The sequence below is a fragment of the Gorilla gorilla genome, chromosome 9 (assembly GCF_029281585.2).
Source record: "Gorilla gorilla gorilla isolate KB3781 chromosome 9, NHGRI_mGorGor1-v2.1_pri, whole genome shotgun sequence".
Lineage (NCBI taxonomy): Eukaryota > Metazoa > Chordata > Mammalia > Primates > Hominidae > Gorilla > Gorilla gorilla.
In genome coordinates this window covers 30210604-30232621 of record NC_073233.2, presented here as the reverse complement: position 1 = coordinate 30232621, position 22018 = coordinate 30210604, and the positions used below count along the sequence as shown (strand labels likewise).

Here is a 22018-nt window from a genome sequence, read left to right as displayed (position 1 = left end):
TGTGTCCTTTGCCTATTATTTAATTGGATTATTTGTTTTTTTCTTGTTCATTTTAACTTCCTTGTAGATTCTGAATATTAGGCTTTTGTCCAATGCAGTTAATGAATATTTTCTCCCATACTGTAGGCTGTCTGTTTACTCTTTGAATAATTTCTTTTGCTGCGCAGAAGCTCTTTAGATTGTTTAGGTTCCACTTGTCAATTTTTGTTTTTGTTGCAATTACTTTTGGGGACTTAGCCATAAATTATTTGCCAAAGCTGATGATGAGAAGGGGATTTCCAAGATTTTCTTCTAGGACTTGTACAGCTTGAGGACTTATGTTTAAGTCTTTAATCCATTTTGGGTTGTCTTATAGGGTGAAATATCAGGGGTCCAATTTCATTCTTCTGCATATGGTTAGCCAGTTATCTCAGCACAATTTATTGGATAGAGAGTCATTTGCCCATTGCTTATTTTTGCTGATTTGGTTGAAGATCAGATGGTTCAGCTTTATTTCTAAGTTCTTCATTCTGCTCCATTGGTCTATGTGTCTAAGTGCCACACTGTTTTCGTTATTGTAGCCTTACAGTAAGTTTGAAGTTGGGTAATGTGATGCCTCCAGATTTTTTATTTTTGCTTAGGATCTTGTTGGCTACTTGGGCTCTTTTTCAGTCCCATATGAATTTTAGAATACATTTTTCTAATTCTATGAAAAATTATATTGGTAGTTTGAAGGAATAGTGTTGAAACTGTAGATGGCTTTGGGCAGTATGGCTATTCTAATGATATTGATTCTTCCAGTCATTGAGCATGGAAAGTTTTTCTATTTGTTTGTGTCATCTCTGATTTCTTTCAGCTGTGTTTTGCAATTCTCCTTGTAGAGATCTTTCACCTCTTCGATTAGATGTATTCCTAATTTTTTGAGGCTTTTGTAAATGGTATTGTGTCCCTTATTTGGCTCCCAGCTTAAATGTTATTGGTGTATGGAAATACTACTCATTTTTGTACACTGATTTTGTATCCTGAAAGTTTATTGAAGCCAATTCTCAGTTTCAGGAGCTTTTTGACAGGGTCTTTAGGGCATGGGGGTCCAATCTTTTGGCTTCTTTGGGCCATATTGAAAAAAGAATTGTCTTGGGCCACACATAAAATAAACTAACACTAACAATAACTGATGAGCTAAAAAGAAATTGCAAAGAAAAATTCACAATGTTTTAAGAAAGTTTACAAATTTGGGTTGGGACATATTCAAAGCCCTCCTGGGCCACATGTTAGGTAAGTTTGCTTCAGGATTCTCTATGTATACCATCACATTGTCAGTGAGGAGAGATAGTTTGACTTCTTTTCTTAGTTTGGTGCATTTTACTTCTTTCTTTTGACTGATTTCTCTGGATAGGACTTCTTGTTTTCTTGTGTAGGTAGAATCTCTATGTTATTTCAATTACTTAAATACATTTATTAATTCAGTAAAATATTAAGCAAATTATCAGAATGAAAATTATTTTTAAAATAAGTCTGAAAAAAGCATTTAATCTGGTTAATAAAGAGAAGAAACTAGTTTTTAATAATAAGATGTTTTTAAAATTCCATTTTATATGTGGACAATAATAGTTCAACAAAATATAATAGAAAAATATAGAAACCCCACATTTGTTGGAATTCCATATGTGATAAAGAGATGCTCTCAAAACAGTGAGGAAGTGCTGGATTATTCAGTGAATGATGCTTGCACAATATTTTAGCCATTTCTATAAGGTATAAATTTGGAGTTCTCTTTTACATAAACCAAAATTGATTACAATAGTGTTAATGTGTTAAATACAATAAAAACAAAGCTTAACATAATAGAAGGGTATATTTTTAAATAATCTTGTGGTAGAAATACTTTCTCTAAAGGTAATTAAAATTACTAGTATCAAAAGTATAAGATAAATAATTCTTAACCATATAGATATTTGTAAATATAAAAAAAGACTAAAAAATTAAAAGAAGATAAATAGAAAAATTTTAAGACAAATTTTGTTGGTATAAAAAATGTTACTAATAATATAAACAATTACTTAGGCTATTGGGCAAGGAAAAATGAAAAAAAATGCTTGCCATTCCACAGGAAAAGGAATCAGAATTGATACAAATGTATGAGCATCTATTTAATTTACTTCAATTAAAGACATGCAAGTAAAATATATAATTGAATAATCTATCGAAGAGCAGACTCTTATTTCTCTGTGCTGTCAGAGTCGAAGGAAAACAGCTTGGCAGATGTGTACATTTGTGCAATAGTTTGGGAACACAATTGTGCAACATTAATTAAAACATACTGCATCTCCTCTGACTCAGCAGTTTCTCTCCTGGCAATGTATCTCACAAATAAAATCAATAAAAAAGCCAAAAATACATATTCAGTGATGGCCATTTCAGCATCAATTTTACTGGTAAGAAATTTAAACATCACAATTTCAACAAAATCAGACTCTTGACAAAATGTACAACACAGAAGAAAATTTATTTCTAGGAAGTGACAAAAATTAGAAGCAAAAAAAAAAAAAAGGAAAATGAAGAGCACAAGGAAAACAAGGAGAGAAAAGAAAGAATAGTGTTTAAGTGAGTAAGCAAATTTAAGGAGAATATACCTAGTTTTGATCAAAGTGTGCTAAAGTTTGTTTCTAGAAAATGAACAAAATCTGGGGAAAAAAATGTGTAAGAAATTAGAGTGGTTACCTCTAGAAATGAGGCAGACTTAATGGGGAGGAAAAGATGAGTTAACCTCTTTATTCTTTACAGTATTCACTTGTAAACATTATAAACATTTTTTCTTTAAAAATAAAAGATGAGTTAAAACTATTTATTAAGACTTTGCTGAAATAAGAGAGAAGTTTCTATCCTAAGATTAAGTTAAAAAGATGTGGATACTAAATTTTATATGAAGTATTGTCTCAAGAACTTCAAAATTCACATCGACCTGGACGTGGTGGCTCAAACCTACAATCCCAGCACTTCGGGAGGCCACCATGGGTGGATAGCTTGAGTTCAGGAGTTCTAGACCAGCCTGGGAGATGTGATGAAGGCTGGGCTCCACACACACACACACACACACACACACACACACACAAATATATATATATATATATATATATATATGAATTAGCCAGGTGTGGTGGCATCCACCTTTAGTTCCAGCTATTTGAGAGGCTGAGGTGGAAGAGTTCCTTGAGCCTGGGAGGCAGAGGTTGCAATGATCACAGATCACACTACTGCACTCCAGCCTGGGCAACAGCATAAGACTTCATCTCAAAAATTAAAAAAAAAAAAAAAAGTGCACATAGAAAAAATATCTGAAATGAATAGCCAAACATGTAACTCATCATTGAGAGTTACAGAAGACATGAATGATATTTTTCTCTTATTTCAATGTTTACGTTTTTATCATTTCCACAATCAATACTCACAACTTTATAATAAAATATATTTCACCAAAATTACATATATATAGTTAGCTCAGGCTGCCGAAATAAAATACCATAGACTGGGTGGCTTGAACAATAGAATTTGTTTTTTCAGTTCTGGAGTCTGCAAGTCTGATATTAGGGTGCCAGCATGGTCGGTTTCTGGTGACTTTCTTCCAGTTTTCAGACAGCCTTCTCACTGTGTCCTCACAAAGTGAGTGAGGGAAATCTCTCTCTCTTCCTCTTTTCATAGGGACATCAATTCTACTGCATTAGGACCTTGTCCTTATGACCTCATTTAAACTTAATTCCTCTCAAAAGCCCTATCTCTAAATACAGTCACATAGTGCTTCAATAGATGCATTTTGGAGGGAAAAATTACATCCATATTTTTTCAGACTATGCATATAAATATATAAATTTATTATTAAGACACATTATTGATTACCTGCCATGTAGCAGACACTTATAAATTATGGAGATTCAAAGATGAAAAAATTATTTAAACTACCACTGATAAGTTAATATTAAAATATGTTGAAGAATGGGAGTAACATATACCATTTAAATATTAAACAAGAAGGGAGAGAAAAAGAGAGTTTTTCTAGAAAATAAACATAATGACATGTTATTCTTCTGAGAGAAAAAAAGATTAAATTCAAAGTCTACTCAGTAAATTTTTATACATAAATAACCATAGGGTTACTTTTTAAATATACAACTTCACACAGTTCTAACAACGGAGAGTATAAAGTTGGCCCTCCAAACCTGTGGATTCCACATCTGTGGTTCAATCAACTCTGGATCAAAAATATTCAAGTTAAAAATTGTCTCTGTACTGAACATATATAGACCTTTTTCTTGTCATTATTCCATAACAATCCAACATGATAACTATTTACACAGCATTTACATAGTATTAGTTATTACAAATAATCTATAGATGATTTAAAGTACAAGGAAGGATGTGCATAAGTTATATGCAAATACTGGCCTATTTTATATCAAGAACAAGAATATCCTCAAATTTTGGTGTCTGAGGGAGGCCCTGGGACCAAACAACTGTACTTAAGAAATGATATTGCATGAAGAAGCTGGTTACGTAATGGAAATTAAACTGATAAATGACTAAATAGAATAAAAGTTTATGTACTCTTCATGTTGAGTGTTAGGCCTTATCAGTGTCATACTATGAAAATTATATTTTCACATTAAACAATATATTATTGTAACTAGGCCCCTTGAGATTTCAGTACCCCAGAATTATTAGTCGTTTTCATAATGAAAATTCTGATTAGGCCCTTGCCCACTTTGACATGTTAACCACTCTCTTTCTGTCCAACATCCCTTGTTCCCACAATATGATGATAAACTGCTGATGGACTGTTCTTTGTCAGGCAGCAGGATATAACTTCAGTGTTATAAAAAACATTTGCAGAAAGAATGAATATCTTTACGGAAGTCAGCCATCTGCTCATGCCCAGAAGTCTGATTGTTCAATGTGTTATCTGAGATTGAAGAAACAGACTTTCTCCTCGGTTCCCTGAGATTCCCCCTCCTTTACTCACTAGCTATATAAAAATTCCCCACTTTCATTTTTTAAAGATAATTCGAGAGATCTTGTTTTTCCGCCTTCTCAGCTTGACCAAATAGAATAAATTTTTGTCTAACTCTAAGCACCTGCATGTCACTGTCTGGCATCAACTGCACATATGGTACCTAGTTTGAATTTGGGGTTCTGTAGAATTATTCCAAACAGAATTGAACAAAGCAAGATTGGTCTCCAAGTGAATATTGGTGTTTTCAGTATTCCTATGTTTCTGACTTCAAACCCAGCACTGCTTCCAGGAGCACCAAGTAAAATTTTTGACTCCCAAAAATAAAAATGTACAAAAATAAAAATACACATTCAACTTTTCTAAGGAAAAATGACTAGAATATATTGTACTTTTTCAGTTTTCTTTTATAACCAAATTTGTAATTACTATATTCATTGAAAATGAATTCATATTGATAAAATATGTTTTATTAATATTTTATTAAATTCCAGAATACAAGCCACAAAACATTCAATGTATTGCCCCTCCATATGCTTGGGATTCGATTCTAAGATATTATATATTTAATGTTCACTGTACATGGTCAATGATAATTTTAAGGATATCTAATAAGTAAGGAAGATTATCAGTTAAATATTCTCTTTGAATGTAATATTCAATGACTTCACTGAGACAGGGATTTTTAGTTCCAAGGACCTGAGACAAAAGTATACCTAATACTTAAAAAGCTAGGAAAAGATTATTTGCATATTTTATGTAATACTAACAAAATATGTCATGAAATATTGAGCATTATACTAATAAAACCAAAAGGATTTTGCTATTGGAAGATATTGCAAAATGTATGACCTTAAATGAAAACAAAATATCCTATTCTTCCACTCACAAATACATATGTAATGTACAATATATAATACATATTTTTATATATTAACCTAGAAATATTATATATTTATAACATATAAAATATATGTCCAAATTATATCTATTATAAATATAAATATGAATATAAGCATCATATTTAACATTTAATATACTTACATATATTATGATTTATTATATTTAATAGATTATCAAAGATAAATATATTCATATTTAGATTTATAATTTAATGTTTATAAAATATATAGCTCTATGTTATATAATTATATTCATAGTACATACATACAATATATATTCATATAATTATATTTGCAATAGAGCAGCTCCAGGCAGAAAGCATCTTTAATCCAGATTGAAATAAAAAACACTGGGAATCAAAGTGTGCTGGAATAAAATTGAAAGTAACAGAACACAATAAATATTTTCAGAGGAAGTCAGTTTATGATTGAAAAGAAAGATTAATTTTCTTTAATTTTTGCTTTAGAATAAGGCAAAACATAGATATTATTTTTGCTAGCTTCCCTGTTTTACCATTAGAAACCTGTAGTCTGAGAGACTCTTGTCAAGGTCACACAGATCATGTCAGACATAAAAACTGAACTCAGGTCTTCTGATTCCTAGGTCTGGTGTACTAGTGTACTGTCTTGCTGCCTGTTATCGAGAGATTAATGAAGTTCTTTTTCACTGAATATCTAGACTAAGCTTTCTGAAAATGAAATGAGCAAGTTAATAAAAAAACTTAAATGAACTGAAATGCTGGGGTAGCCAAATTACCTAACAAATATCTGGAATCATTGTTTTGAAAATGCTTAACATTTAAAAGTTAGCTGTCCAGGAAAGTCTGGGTGATAGCCCATTTCACCTGTGCAAGAATGATATTTTAACATGTTTCTTTCCTTTGGTGTCTACCTACTTTTGCCTATGTTGTTTCTCATAAGTGAAGATGAATTGAAGGTTGTTAAGTAGACCATAAAGTTACAGTATTTTGCAATTTTGAAAAAAATATAAAATTACTATGTGATTGTGGAAGATGTAAAAGAAGCATTCCGTTAAACATGGCTCTATGCTTCCTTCCAAATTTTTGTATAAATAGGTAGGACTTTTAGCAATAAAAAAGAAAATTAAGCTTTACTAAAGCCTTTTTTTTTTTTTTTTGAGATGGAGTTTTGCTCTTGTTGCCCAGGCTGGAATGCAATGGCACAATCTCAGCTCACTGCAACCTCCACCTCCCGGGTTCAGCCTCAGCCTCCCGAGTAGCTGGGATTACAGGTGTCTGCCACCATGCCCAGCTAATTTTTTTGTATTTTTAGTAGAGATGGGGTTTCACCATGTCGGCCAGGCTGGTCTCAAGCTCCTGACCTCAGGTACTCCACTCGCCTCAGCCTCCCAAAGTGCTGGGATTACAGGTATGAGCCACCGTGTCTGGCCTACTAAAGCCTTTTAATGGTTTCTCCAAACATTTTATTTTGAAATATTTCAAAACAATAAAAAAATTGAAAGATGTGTACAATAAACTCATGAAAGATCTTCATCTATTGTCTTAAATTGTTAAAGATTTTCCTCATTTGGGAAGCATTTGTTTTTCATGAGCCCTATTATTGAGATGTGTAAATACAGAGTCCTAGGAGAATGTGAACAAAATTCACGTCAGCACAAATAAATGATGATGATCTGTCTACATCTGATGAGCCTTCAACTAAAATGAAAATTGATCCATAACCCAGTGTACTGAAAACTACAGCTGTGTAGACAAGGAAAGAAGATGGAACAAAAAATGTATGTGTTAACTTGGCAGCTCCAGCTGCGCTAGGTGACATCTGATCCACACATCTGTCTGCAGCCCATTGAGCAGGCTCATGGAAACTCCAAAATGATGTTAATTATTTCAAAAAAGCAGCAGGTGTTGAGTGTGCCTCTAAATTGGAACAATCCTCACGAAGTTTCATTTAACTTCACAGGCCAACATTTACAAAATTTTTCTCCTAATTGGCAATCACTTGACAATGAGGCTGAGTAGCTCAAGCTGAAAATTTCCTGGGATTCACTATTCAAGATTGCCTACAGATTGTGGGGAATTGCTGAAGGAGAAAGTAGCAAAGCATATTGCATTTTTAGTATATCACAGCATCAAGCACTTTCTGGTACATAGTTCAAAAATCTAAAAAGAATTAGATCCTTTAGATTCTTTTTAGAACAATAAAAGTCAATTTTTAATAATTTATAACATATCCAAATATCACTTGACAATTAAAATCTGTGCTCTCTCAGACAGTTATGTTTTCTCTCTGGAGGGATTATAAATTCAATGCCTTAGAAAAATTTATGAATAAAACAAATTATGTATAAGAAAAATAACAGAAGTATACTTTATGAAAACATTTTTATTTATTATAGCATAAAAGAATATAGAATGTACTAATATAACATTAAAGATCATAGTAATTACTAAGAATGTATTTAGATTTCTAATAAGATTTTCTGTAGGTGCCTCATGGACATATGATTTCAATTCAGATCTTAATTTAAACAGTACAATTTCATGTCCCTCATAAACTTAAGTAAACTGAAGGCTTTGTTGGAAACTGAGTGAAAATAATGAAGTTTGGAAACAACTTGTATCAAAGAGCATAGTAAAACATGTACTAAACAGAATTGGGGACCTTGCTTAATTGATTATTCCTGGTTGAGGATTTCAGTAAAAACTATTTCACAAACAATTTATACACTTCACACAGAACGTGAGTGAACATTCTGATATAAACAAGCCACTCCAGAGCAGTGGTTCTTAATGCAGTGTCCTTGAATAAAAATCAGGAGATCCATGGATTTGAATAAAAACGTGTTATATCTTTATTTTACTTACCTCTAATTAATATTAGTATTTCCTACCATTATAGATAGAGCAAAGCCAACAGTTGCATTAGCAGCACTTGTGATTTTATTCCTAACAGAAATCAGAGAAATGTACATATAAAATGTGACTGTTACAGTAGAAACCTCAAAATATATTTTATATATTAATGACTTTAAAATGACTACAGTTATTACACTTATTGCTATATCTTATCATTTAAAATATTTTGATAACTTTATTTCAATATATTTGATTGTAAAAACTATTTATATAAGCCAGGCACGGTGGCTCATGCCTGTAATCCCAGCACATTGGGAGGCTGAGGTGGACGGATCACGAGGTCAGGAGATTGAGACCATCCTGGCTAACACGGTGAAACCCCATCTCTACTAAAAATACAAAAAATTAGCTGGGGGTGGTGGTGAGCACCTGTAGTCCCAGCTACTCGAGGCAGGAAACTGATGTGAACCCGGGAGGCGGAGCTTGCAGTGAGCCAAGATCACGCCACTGCACTCCAGCCTAGACCACAGAGCAAGACTCTGTCTCAAAAAAAAAAACAAAAAACTATTTATATAAAATGCTTCATGAATTTTCATGTTATCCTTGTGCAGGGGCCATGTCCACGTTAATCTTCTATCATACCAATTTTAGTATATGTGCTGCTGAAGCAAGTATTGATGCCATTTTTAATATTATATATTATATTTGTTCATTGATATTTTGAGAAACATCAATATACTTCATCAAACTGACTAAGTGGTCTACAGCACAATACAATTTTGAGATCCCCAGCTCCACTACAGAACTTTCCTCTTTCTCTCATACTCCAAATTTGATACCAACTTGACTTGTCCTCTTTACTTTCAGACCGTATCTCAAATCCACCAACTTCAACTACTTTTAATCATTTCCATTACTATTCTCTTAGATCAAACACTTGTATTAGCACTACTACAATAGCATGTTTATCAATCTGCTTGCTTCCATCCTTAATTTCTATAGCAATTTAATCTCAACTGGGGGTGAATGTGACCCTCTATTTGCCAAGGACATTTAACACATCTGTAGATTTTTTTGGTTGTCAAATGTACTGGGGTGCTACTACCATCAATTAAGTTAAGGCTAGAGATACTGTTAAACACAATACAATGCATGAAACCTACTTACACAACAAAAATTTACCTGGTCAAATGTCAGTAGTGCCTAACTTGAGGAATCCTGCTCTATAGTCTTCTCCACATAATGATCATAGTAATATTCTTTAAAAAAAAAAAAAACAAAACCCAAAACCAAAAAACAAAATGCAAGGCCAGTCAGGTTCCATCCTTTCACAAATCCGTTTCCACAGATTCCCTTAACTTTTAGAAGAAAATCCATTACTCCCTCCTGTGTCCTACAAAGTCTTGCCTGTCCTAGCCCCTGACTATGTCTGTGAATTTCTCTCCTCACTCTGATCCAGCTACACTAGCGTTCCTTCTGATTTTAAGAGACCCCACGCTTTTTTTTCACTTAGAGACATTTGATACCTAAATTATAGAATTTAAAATGTTCTACTTCCAGATATTTTTTGGGTTACTCATATCTTTTGGGTATCAAAAGTCACCCCTCCTAAAATAATAGCTCAGGAAGACCTAGGAAATCTAGAATGCTGTTGTAGTCCAGATAGTTCTTCTGTGAACATATTCAATCCAGGATCATCTTAATCCACTTTCAGAGATTGAGACTATTTGAAGCTGAGCTGCTGACCCTAAGAGGGTCCAACTGTTTCATGCTTCCTCCTAAAGTAAAACCTATTAGAAGTCCAATCTAGAGTAAGGATGCTCCATTAGGCTTTTCTACTAGGATCACATGGCCTAGCATGGCTGGAAAAAGCCCAGTTTAATGTTTTAAATCTCTCAGCTGTCCTATCTCTAACTTAATATACCAAGAGATATTATACTCTCACTTAACTCTACAAGTGATATAGTTTGGATATATGTCCCCACCCAAATCTCATGTTAAATTGCAATCCCCAGTATTAGAAGTGAGGCCTAGTGGGAGGTGATTAAATCATGGGTGTCAATTCCTCATTAATGGTTTAGTACCATTCGCTTGGTGCTGTCTTCACCATAGTGAGTGACTTGTCCTGAGATCTGGCTGATTAAAACTATGCAGCACATCATTCTCTCTCTTACTACTGCTTTCTCTATGTGATGTACCTGCTTCTCCTTTGCCTTCAGCCACGATGGTAAGCTTCCTAAGGCCTCCCAAAAAGTAGGTACTGACATTATGCCTCACAGCCTGCAGCACTGTGAGCCAATTAAACCTCTTTTCTTATTAATTATTCAGTCTCAGGTATTTCTTTATAGCAATGCAAAAATGGCATAATATGTCAGAATTAATAATAAAGGGAAAAGCCTTAAGTAGAAGAAAAAACGCTGTAAAACTAATACTATAATCCAAATATTCTTGATACAACTAGCAGGAATAATGACCATCGTAAAAAGAATGAGTAAAAATGTTTTTTAACAGAACACTGACTGAGTCTTTATACGTGAATACAAGAGATTAATAAAAAAGAGGTCACTGTAAATGATTAGATTTAAAAGACCTAGAGTATAACATTCACAGAGAGGGTAGAAACATTCATAGGGAGGGTACATTTTAAGTAGAATTGGTTTGCCTATTTATTTAATAATCCATTCAATCAGTGTGTGTGTGTGTGTGTGTGTGTGTGTGTGTTTAATACCTGCTATATGCCAGCCTTTAATCAGTGTGGATTGCAATCATGATTAAGGGAAGACCCTGCCCTTCAAGTATGCAAATTCTACTGGGAAAGACAGAAAAGTTAATAGAAAATTAAAATTCAGTATATTAAGCGGTACAATAAGGATGAGTATGAAATATCACAGAGGAGGAGCAATTACCTCAGGAAAAAGAAACCTGAAGGATGAGTAGAAGTTAACTGGGAGATAGTTGGTGATAGGCCCTGTTTGGAGATTGCAGAGAAGGAAGCATTTTAGCCCTAGGGAGTAGAAAATGTTGGTGACATCAGGGCTTTCAGGTAAGCACAAGTCACTCAGTATGTATAAGAACTAGTAAACACCTGAGGTTTGGTCTAGGTCCAGCTGCTCATGGCACAGAAAGCTAATCACTGAGACAGCAATTATTGCCAAGGAAGCAGGGTTTAATTGGGTGCTGCAGCAAAAGAGATGGGAGATCAGTCTCAAATCCATCTTCCTAATTGACCCAAACGAGAAGCTTATGTTGCAGAGAAGAAACGTAACAATGAATAAGAAAACAGGAACCAGAGAGGGCCAAGGAAGCATTTACCATGAATGCAGCTCATTGTCCAGCGCTCATTGTCTAGATGTGGTGATCTGGTGAGTTTCACTTCTTTGATACCTTTTGTGAGTGGGCTGACTCTCATTTCCTGAGGAAGAAACTCAGATAAAACAAATGTAAGCTTCGAGCTTTAAGGACCTATTTCTATGTTTATTTAAAAATACAGTTTATGAGATTATTGGATTGGATTTGTTTCACTATGATATGAGGTAAATAATAATAATAGAAAAAAGCAGGTTAAAAAATCATGTTTTGAGAGAGCAAAGCAAGATGACCAAATAGAACTCTCCAGCAATCACTCTCCCTGCAGAAACACCAAATTGAACAACTATCTACACAATGAAGCACCTTCATAAGAGCCAAAAATCAGGTGAGGACCACAGTATCTGGTTTTAACATCACATCAAAAAAAAAAAAAGAAAAGACCCTGAAGAGGGTAGGAAAGACAGGCTGGCATTGCTTACACCATCTTCCCCCATCTCTCAGTAGCATGTGTGGGGACAGAACTGTCTGCTTTGGGGAGGGAGACTGAAGTGGGTATGGGACTTTTTAATGAAACTCAGTGCTGCCCTGTCACAGCAGAACACGACATAGGGCAGAATTTTGCCAATGCCTAGAGAGGGAGCATTTAGAATAAGACAACCCAGAGAAACATACTCCTCTGCTCCAGTGGTAAAGACCTGAGTTCAGCCTAGCCCCACTAGAGAGCTAAAGTGCCATGCAAGCGGTCATGAGTAGATCTGAAAGGCAATCAGACCACAGGGACTACAGTCCTTGGACAAATCCTGGTGCTGTGTTGGACCTGGAGCCAGTGGACTTGAGGTGCACACAACTCAGTGAGACACAAGCTGTGACAGCCGAGAGAGCTTGTGTCACCCCTCCCTTAACTACAGACAGTGCAGCTCTCAGAAAGACTCCTATCATTTATGGAAAGGAGAGGAAAGAGTAAAGAGAACTTTTGCTGGCACCTATGGGTACCAGCTCAACCATAGTAAAGCACTAAGCAGATTTCTGAAGCCCTCAATTCTAGGCCCTTGCTCCTAGATCACATTTTCAGACACCGCCCACCCCCCCCCACCCCAACCTCTTCCTACCCTGCCCCTGAACCAAAGGAGAAACTGTAGCCCTCAAGGGAAAGACAGTGTCCTGGTAGGACGCACCACCTGCTGAGTAGAGAGCCTGTGGACCTTGAATAATCATTAGTGGTAGCCAGGCAGTAGTCACCATAAGCCTTGGGTGAGACCCAAGCCTGTGTCTACTGTGCAGGCTTAAGGTGTGATCCAGCACAGTCCCAGCTGTGGTGGCCACAGGAGTGCTAGCATCACCCCTCCAACAAAACCAGAGAGCCCAGCATGGAGATGGAGACTCCTTCTGTTAGGGGGGAAAGTGAAGAAAGAAAATGAGAGACTTTGCCTGGTAATCCAGATAATTCTCTTGGATCTAACCCAAGCCCACCAAGGCAGTAAATACCTTTATGAGTCTGCAGCAGTCACGTTGTTACTGGGCTTCGGGTGCTCCCTAGAGCAGCTACAGCTGCAGTGACCAAAGATATCATTCACAAAACTATATTCCCAAATATCTAAAAGACCTTCTTAAAAACCATGGGTACAAACAAGCTCAGACAATGAAGATTAAATTAAATGCCTGTTTAAACTGTTTAATGCCCAATAATCAACAAACATCCGCAAGCATCAAAAATATCCAGGAAAACATGACTTCACCAAAGGAACCAAATAAGACATCAGTGATGAATTTTGGAATGACAAAGATATGTGATATTTCAGACAAATAAATAAAAATAGTTATTTTGAGAAAGCTCAATGAACTGCATAACACAGAGAAGAAATTCAGAATCCTATCTCAGAGAGATTTAACACAGATTAAAATAATAATAAAAAAGGAGAAATTCTGAAGCTGAAAAAAATCAAATGAAACTGAAAAACACATTAGAGCCTCTTAATAGCACAACTGATCAAGCAGAAGAAATAATTAGTAAGATTGAAGATAGGCTATATAAAATTACACAGTCAGAAAAGGAAAAAAAGAAGAAAAAAGAAGGAAGCATGCCTACAAGATCTAAAAAGTAACGTTAAATTAAAAAAATTAAAGTTATTGGTCTTGACGAGAAGGTAGAAAAAGAGACTGGGGTAGAAAATTTATTCCAAGAAATAATAACTAAGAAATTTTTAAACCTAGAGAAAGATACTAATATTCAGTCACAAGAAGGTAAGAGAATACTAGCAGATTTAACCCAAATAAGACCAGTTAAAGACATTTAATACTCAAATACCCAAAGGTCAAGGAAAAGGAACAGTTTCTAAAAGCAGCAAAAGAAAAGAAAGGAATAACACATAACAGAGCTTCAATGCTTCTGGCAGTAGACTTCTCAGTGGTAATCTAACAGGCGAAGAGAGTGTCATGACATATTTAAAGCGCTGAAGAAACACAACATTTTTTTTCCTAGAATATTATATCCACTGAAAATATTATTGAAATATGAAGAAAAAAATTAAGGTTTCCAGACAAACAAAAGCTGAGGGATTTTTTCAACACCAGATATCTCCTACAGAAAATGCTAAAGGAAGTTTTTCAATCTGAGAGAAAAAGACATTAAAGAGCAATAAGCAATCATCTGAAGGTGCAAAACTCAAAGGTAACAGTAAGTACACAAATACAGAATTCTCTAACACTATAATTTAGTGTGTAAGCCACTCATATCCTGAGTAGGAAAACAAAAAAAAAAAAGGAAAACTAAAAGAAAAACCTATCAAAATAGTAGCTACAACTTTTTAAAGGGATAGGTAGTATAAAAAGACAAAAAAAGAAACAACTAAAAGTTAAAAAGCAAGGAGTAATGGGGCTCAACTGAATTTTTATTAGTTTTCTCTTTGCTTGTTTGTTTTATAATCAGAGTTAAATAATCATCAGTTTAAAATACTTGGTTATGTTATTTGCAAGCCTCATGGTGATCTCAAATAAAAACACCTACAACAGATACACACATACACACAAGCAAGAAATAACAACATACTACCAGAGAAAATCACTTTTGCACAAAGGAAGACAGGAAAGATGGAAGGAAAAAAGAAGACCACGAGATAGTCATAGAACAAATAACAAAATAACAGTAGCAAGTCCTTGCCTATCGATAATAACATTGAATATAAATGTACTAAACTGTCCAGTGAAAAGGCATAGAGTGGCTAAATGGATAAAAATCAAAACCCAACTCTGTGCTGACTATGAGAAATTAACTTCAACCATAAGGAAACACATAGAATGAAAATTAAAAAATAAAAAAAGAAATTGTATACAAATGGAAATCAAAAAAGGCAGAAGTGGCTACACTATTACCACACAAAATAAATTTTGAGGCAAAATTTATAAAAAAGTACAAAGAAAATTACCACATAATGATAAAGGGGTCAATTCAGAAAGGGATATAACAATTGTAAGTACATATGCAGCCAACATTAGAGTACCCAGATACATAAAACAAATATTATTAGAACTAAAGAGAGATAGACCCCTTCAATAAATAGCTGGGAACCTCAATACCTCATTGATATGGTCTGGCTCTGTGTCCCCACCCAAATTTCATGTTGAATTGTAATTTCCAGTACTGGAAGAGGGGCCTTGTGGGAGGCGATTGAATCATGGGGGGCAGAGTTTTCCCCCTTGCTGTTCTCGTCATGGAATTCTAATGAGATCTGGTTGTTTGAAAGTGTAGCACTTCCTCCTTCTCTCTCTCTCTCTCTCCCCCTCTCTCCCTCTCTCTCTCTCCCCCTCTCTCCCTCTCTTTCCCCCTCCTGCTGACCATGTGAAAATGTGCTTTGCTTCCCCTTTGCCTTCTGCCATGCCATGATTGTAAGTTTTCTGAGGCCTCCCCAGCCACGCCTCCTGTACAGCCTGTGGAACTGTGAGTCATTTAAACCTCTTTTCTTCATAAGTTATCCAGTCTCAAGTAGTTCTTTATAGCAGCGTGAGAACAAACCAATATACCCACTTTCAGCATTGAATAGATCATTCAAACAGAAAGTAAACAAATAAACATTGGACTTAATCTGAACTATACAACCAAATGAATCTAATAGATATTTACCAATAGATATCAACAGCTATAAAACACATACTCTTTTCCTCATCGCTTGGATAATTTTCAATGATAGACCATTTGATAGGCCATAAAACAAGTCTTAAAATGATTTTTACAAATAAAATCCTATCAAGTATCTTCTCTGACCAAAATATAATAAAACTAGAAATCAATGAGAAAAGAAACATTGGAAACTATACAGATACATGAAAATTAAACAATATACTGCTAAATGGCCAATGGCTCAATAAAGAAATAAAGAAGGAAGTTTTAAATGTTCTTGAAACAAATACAATTGAAAATACAAGATACCAAATCTATAGGAGATAGCAAAAACAGCATTAAAAGCATATAGCAATAAGCACCTACATCAAAAAGTAGAAAAATTTCAAATAAACAACCCAATGATGTTGCTTAAAGAATTAGAAAAGCAAGAGCAAGCCAAATTCTTAATTAGAAGAAGGAAAGAAATAATAAAGATTGGAGAACAAATAAATGAAATTGAAACAAAAAAGTCAGTTGGGCCAGGCGCAGTGGCTCATGCCTGTAATCCAGCACTTTGGGAGGCAGAGACGGGCGGATCATGAGGTCAGGAGATCGAGACCACAGTGAAACCCCGTCTCTACTAAAAATACAAAAAATTAGCCAGGTGCAGTGGCGGACGCCTGTAGTCCCAGCTACTCGGGAGGCTGAGGCAGGAGAATGGCGTGAACCCAGAAGGCGGAGCTTGCAGTGAGCCGAGATCATGCCACTGCACTCCAGCCTGGGCAACAGAGCGAGACTCGGTCTCAAAAAAAAAAAAAAAAAAAAAAAAAAAAAAAAAAAGAAACCAAAAAGTCAACAAAATGAAAAGTTGTTTTTTTTGAAAAAAAAATTGAAATTCCTTTAGCCAGGCTAAGATAAAAACAGAGAAGACCTAAATAAATAACATCAGAGGTGAAAAAGGAGACATTACCACGGACCACAGAAATTTAAAGATTTATTAGAGATTACTGTAGGCAACTACTTGTGGAAAAAAGGGAAAAACCTAGAAGAAATGAACAAAGTCTTTGACACATACAACATACCAAGATTGAATCATAAAGAAATTCAAAATGTACATACACCAATAACAAGCAATGATATTAAAGCCATAATAAAAAGACTCCTGTTAAAGAAAAGCCAAGGACCTGCTGGCTTCACTGCTGAAGTTCACCAAATCTTTAAAGAAGAATTAATACCAATCCTATTCAAACTATTCCAAAAAATTAAGGATAAAATACTTCCAAACTCATTCTATGAGGTCAGTATTATCCCCAAACTAAAATCAGACAAAGACACAACAGAAAAAGAAAGTTAAGGCCAATATATCTGATGAAAATAGATGCAAAAAATCTCAACAAAATTCTCAGCAAACCAATTAAAACACATTAAAAAGATTGTTTATTATGACCAAATGGGATTCATCCCAGGGATGCAAAGATGGTTCAACACACACAAATCAATCAATGTGATATACCATAGACATATAGACCAATGGAACAAAATAGAGAGCCCAGGAACAAATTTACTGTCTACAGTGAACTCATTTTCAACAAAGATGCCAAAAACATACACTGGGGAAAGGGTAGTCTTTTCAGTTAACGATGTTGGGAAAACTGGAATCCATATGCAGAATATGCATGTATACTGGCATATAGAGAATGAAGGACAAAAAACATCCAATTGTTTCAATTGATGCTGGAGAAACATTCAATAAAATTCAACATCCTTTTGTGATAAAAGCTCTAAAAACTGGGTATAAAAGGAACATACCTCAACACAAGAAAATCGGTCTATAACATATCCACAGCTAGTATCATATTGAATGAGAAAAAAGACTTTCCTCTAAGATCTGGAAGAAAGATGCCCACATTCAACATTGTCATTTATTATAGTACTGGGAGTTCTTGCTAGAGCAATTTAGAAAAAGAAAGATAAATAAATAAATAAATAAATAAATAAATAAATAAATAGAGAGAGAAGGAATGAAGGAAGGAAGGAAGGAAGGAAGGAAGAAAGGAGCATCCAAATTGGAAAGGTAGAAATCATATTACACTTGTTTGCAGATGATATGATTTTATATTTGGAAAAATGTAGTGACTTCGCCAAAAAACTATTAGTACTAGTAAACTAATTCAGTAAAGTTGTAGAATACAAAATCCATCCAACATGGATGAAACTGAAGAACATTATGTTAAATAAAATAAACCAGGCACAGAAAGAAAAATTGTATATGTTCTCACTCATACATGGGAATTAATAATCAAAACAATTGAACTGGAGATAGATAATAGAATGATGGCTACCAGAGGATGAGAATGGTATTGGGCCAGGGGAATTTGGGATGGTTAATGAATGCAAAAATATAGATTAAATGAATAAAATCTTGTATTTGATAGCACAAGGTCTCTATAGTCAACCATAACTTATTGTATATTTTAAAATAAATAAGAGTGAAATTGGAATGTTTCTAACACAATGAAATGATAAATGCTTGAGATAATGAATACCTCCATTACCCTGATGTGATTATTACATACTGTATGTCTGCATGAAAGTATTACATGTACCCCGTAAATAAAAACACCTGTTATGCACTTATAATTTTTAAAAAACTGCAAGTTTTTAAAAAATTATGCTTGGACTTAATTTTGATGACTGAAATAATTTGTTATGATATATGCCATTACCTAACCAAAAGTAAATAAGTAATTGTCCTGCAAAGATAAGATACCCCTTTAGCAATAGTATGTTTTTGGTATTAATGGATTTATCATTCTCATCTTGACATGAGCTACTCAACCTGAAGTCCGAATAGAAACCTTAAGTAGATACAACAAGTTCTTGTACATTTGCCTTTATGACTTGGCAAAATGAATGTGGACTTTTGAACCCAACAAATTGTTGCTAAAATCTCAGTTCTACTTCTCCCATATTTGAATGTGAGCAAACCATTTAGTCTTCCAAACTTGGATATAATTTCTAACCAGACTATCTTACTAATGGTTATATCATAGAAGAACTAAATGAGAGGGTGCCTGACAACTAAGGAACACTGAAAAATTACAGATTCAAAAGTCAGCCTCTGAGGCTTCTAAGAAAATAAATGAAAGAAATTTTAAAAAGTTACAAGGGAAAAAAGTCATTTCGAAAAGCTAGCACTAGTCACTAAATTTCAAACAATGAATCTTGACATTGCAAACTATATGTATGTTTCCTCTTGGGATTTCACGCACGGCACACAAAGTTAGCAAGGAGTCACTTGTCTCTGCACTCATTTTCTCATGGTCTGCCTTTGAAAGTCTAATATTGCATCTTATCAATTTTTATGCTATTATCTTTTAAAATGCCCTTTTAAATACCTTCCATCTAAGATTATGACCTCTAGTCCCTGAATGTTTAACAATAATTTGCAATTTAGCACTCTCAATTCATTTCTAGATCATAATCCAGAACAGCCACTGTGCCTCTAATTATTCCAGAAACAATAATGGAGAAAAGACATAATAGTGATATCATTATTTGAAAACATAGCACGACTGCCATTTCCCAAATCCCTAGTTCAAGTGCTCCAGGTAACTGTAATCAAGTATACTTAGACTTCTAATCATTTGAATATACTTAATAAAGTACCATTGTTTTTCTTTACAATTAAAGTCCCTTTTGACATAACTGAGTTAAAGGACTTAGCATAGTCATATATTAACTGAAATAAAGTACAACATAAAATTAAAAAAATCTTAAAAAATTATTTCTATAATTTATTTTTACTGCCCTTAACAATGAAACAAGTTCAAATACACTAAAAATATAATTTACTTTTGGTAGAAAATTAGCTTTTAACTTTTATATATGCTTTTTACTGTTTAGACTTTTTATTTTATTTTTATTAGAATACATATATATATGTATATATGGAATGTATTAAAGCTAAGGTCACAGAATCTCCTGCAGTAAACAAAAATGTGTATTTCTTTATTTCGCTATAAAAATAATTTGAACATTTATAAAATTCCCACTGCTTGTAACATCTAAAAATAAAACAAGAAATTAGGTACAAACAAAATACAAAATATAGTTATGATAAATATTGCATGTAATAGTTCATAAAAAATTAAATTTCTGTACCAGGTTGGTGAGAATGAAGCTTTTAAAAATATTTCTGGAGAATCATTTAGCAATGTGTACTAAAAGATGAAAAATTGAGTGTATTATTTTACTCCATGATTTCTGATAATATATCTTAATAAAGTATTAATTTATTTTTATGAAATGCCTGTAAAGACATTGAGCCTAGAAAATATTTACAATAGTTAGATTAAGAAATTATTCAAATAAAGCATTATAGCCATAAAATGGAAGACAAATTATTAGACACTGAGATTAAGATTTAAAATGGATGGAAAATTACATAGTTCTCCAGAAAATCCTAAAAACCCTGGACTGAAATAAGGTAGTCACCATAAACAAAAAATATGTAAAAGGATGGATATAAGAGGTGAAGATTAAGGATGTCTTTAACATTCTGGGTTCTTTAAAGCAGAGTTAATCTTATTTCTGAAGAGAGGGGGCATACAATGGTCCATGTGGACTGTCACCCAAAACATAGGAAATGCTACTTGGGACTTGAACTATATGTTGTAAAAGGCTGCAAGGAATGTATTTTGCTTATAATTACAGTTATCTGTAGAAAATATACATGTCCTGGGAGAATGCACCCATGAATATTCATGGGTCATGACCAAAATAGTGCAGAAATTAAAAATATTTCAACAAAAACATACAAGTAACTTTAAAAAAAAATCCAGCCTTCAAGGCCTTGGTGCTTTTTGAATAAATCATGTCTAAGTTATGGGAACTTTAGGGATAAAAAGATTATGTCTGGAGAATCCAACTGGGAACCAGCCGAGAGGCAGTACAAAATTGGAAATTTAATCCTCACATAAATATTTTTAAGTAAAACTCATTCCAAGTTACCTATGTGGTTATGAGAGATCTATTCAGACCTGTGAAATGTTCCAAGGACCTGTGATTGAGTCAAGGTTTATAGAGAGAGTAATCCTCAAAATAAAATTTTCTCTCTAATGGTATAGGCAAGAAATGTTCTTGGTATAGAAAGTCAGACTGCCCCAACACAGCAATTCGGGAGCCTGGAAATAGGAATACTTACCCAGCCAGGCTTTGCTATTTCTATGAACAAGACTCTTCTGCAGAGTCTGACTCTGTCCATCAATATGTCACACTCCTATGGGAGGAGTTAAGGCAGTGCATTTTGTTTGCTGAATATAAAGATTTATTAGGATCAGATATGGCAAGACATCAAGTTAAGTTTGTACTTGCTATATATTTTTTTTCTCCTTAATTTTAAAAAGGAAAACAAATATTGTCTGCCATTGACATAGGGAAAGTTTTTTGCAAAGTGAAAAACAGATCCTTCTTGGCCAGCAGTTGTAGCCCAGAAGATACTCTTGGAGGTTTCTGGTGTGCTGAAATGCCATTTGGATCCTTATGAAAGTATAATAAATAAATGAAAATTAATTTCTTCTAGTATTTAAAGAAGTGTTAGAGAAGGAAAAATATTTCTCATTTACACAAATTTCTGCTCCAGAGGATTTTATTAGTGCTTTTATTATTTTTATTTTATTTTATTTTATTTTATTCCCAAAGAACTTACATGTTCAATCACCAGAGTTTACAGAGCCCTTGAAAAGATTTCTCCACTGCAATATATAATATATTATACTGATGAACAGTTGCTGACTTCTTTTGCTATGGTGCATTCTTTCCTAGTGATTCTGAAGTTTTCATTTATGGGTTAGATTACAAAACTAATCTTTCATCCTAAAATTGCTCTATA

At 34.0% G+C, this 22018-nt stretch overlaps 1 long non-coding RNA gene and 1 other non-coding gene across 2 annotated transcripts in view; both read right to left on the bottom strand.

Annotated features, from left to right (window-relative positions):
* LOC129525366 (uncharacterized) overlaps positions 1-22018 on the bottom strand; it is a 313689-nt gene that overhangs the window by 187073 nt on the left and 104598 nt on the right. The gene's annotated exons all lie outside the window — the stretch shown is intronic.
* On the bottom strand, positions 9287-9391 carry LOC115936341 (U6 spliceosomal RNA). Its single transcript, XR_004071837.1, has one exon. It is a non-coding gene; the product is annotated as a U6 spliceosomal RNA (small nuclear RNA).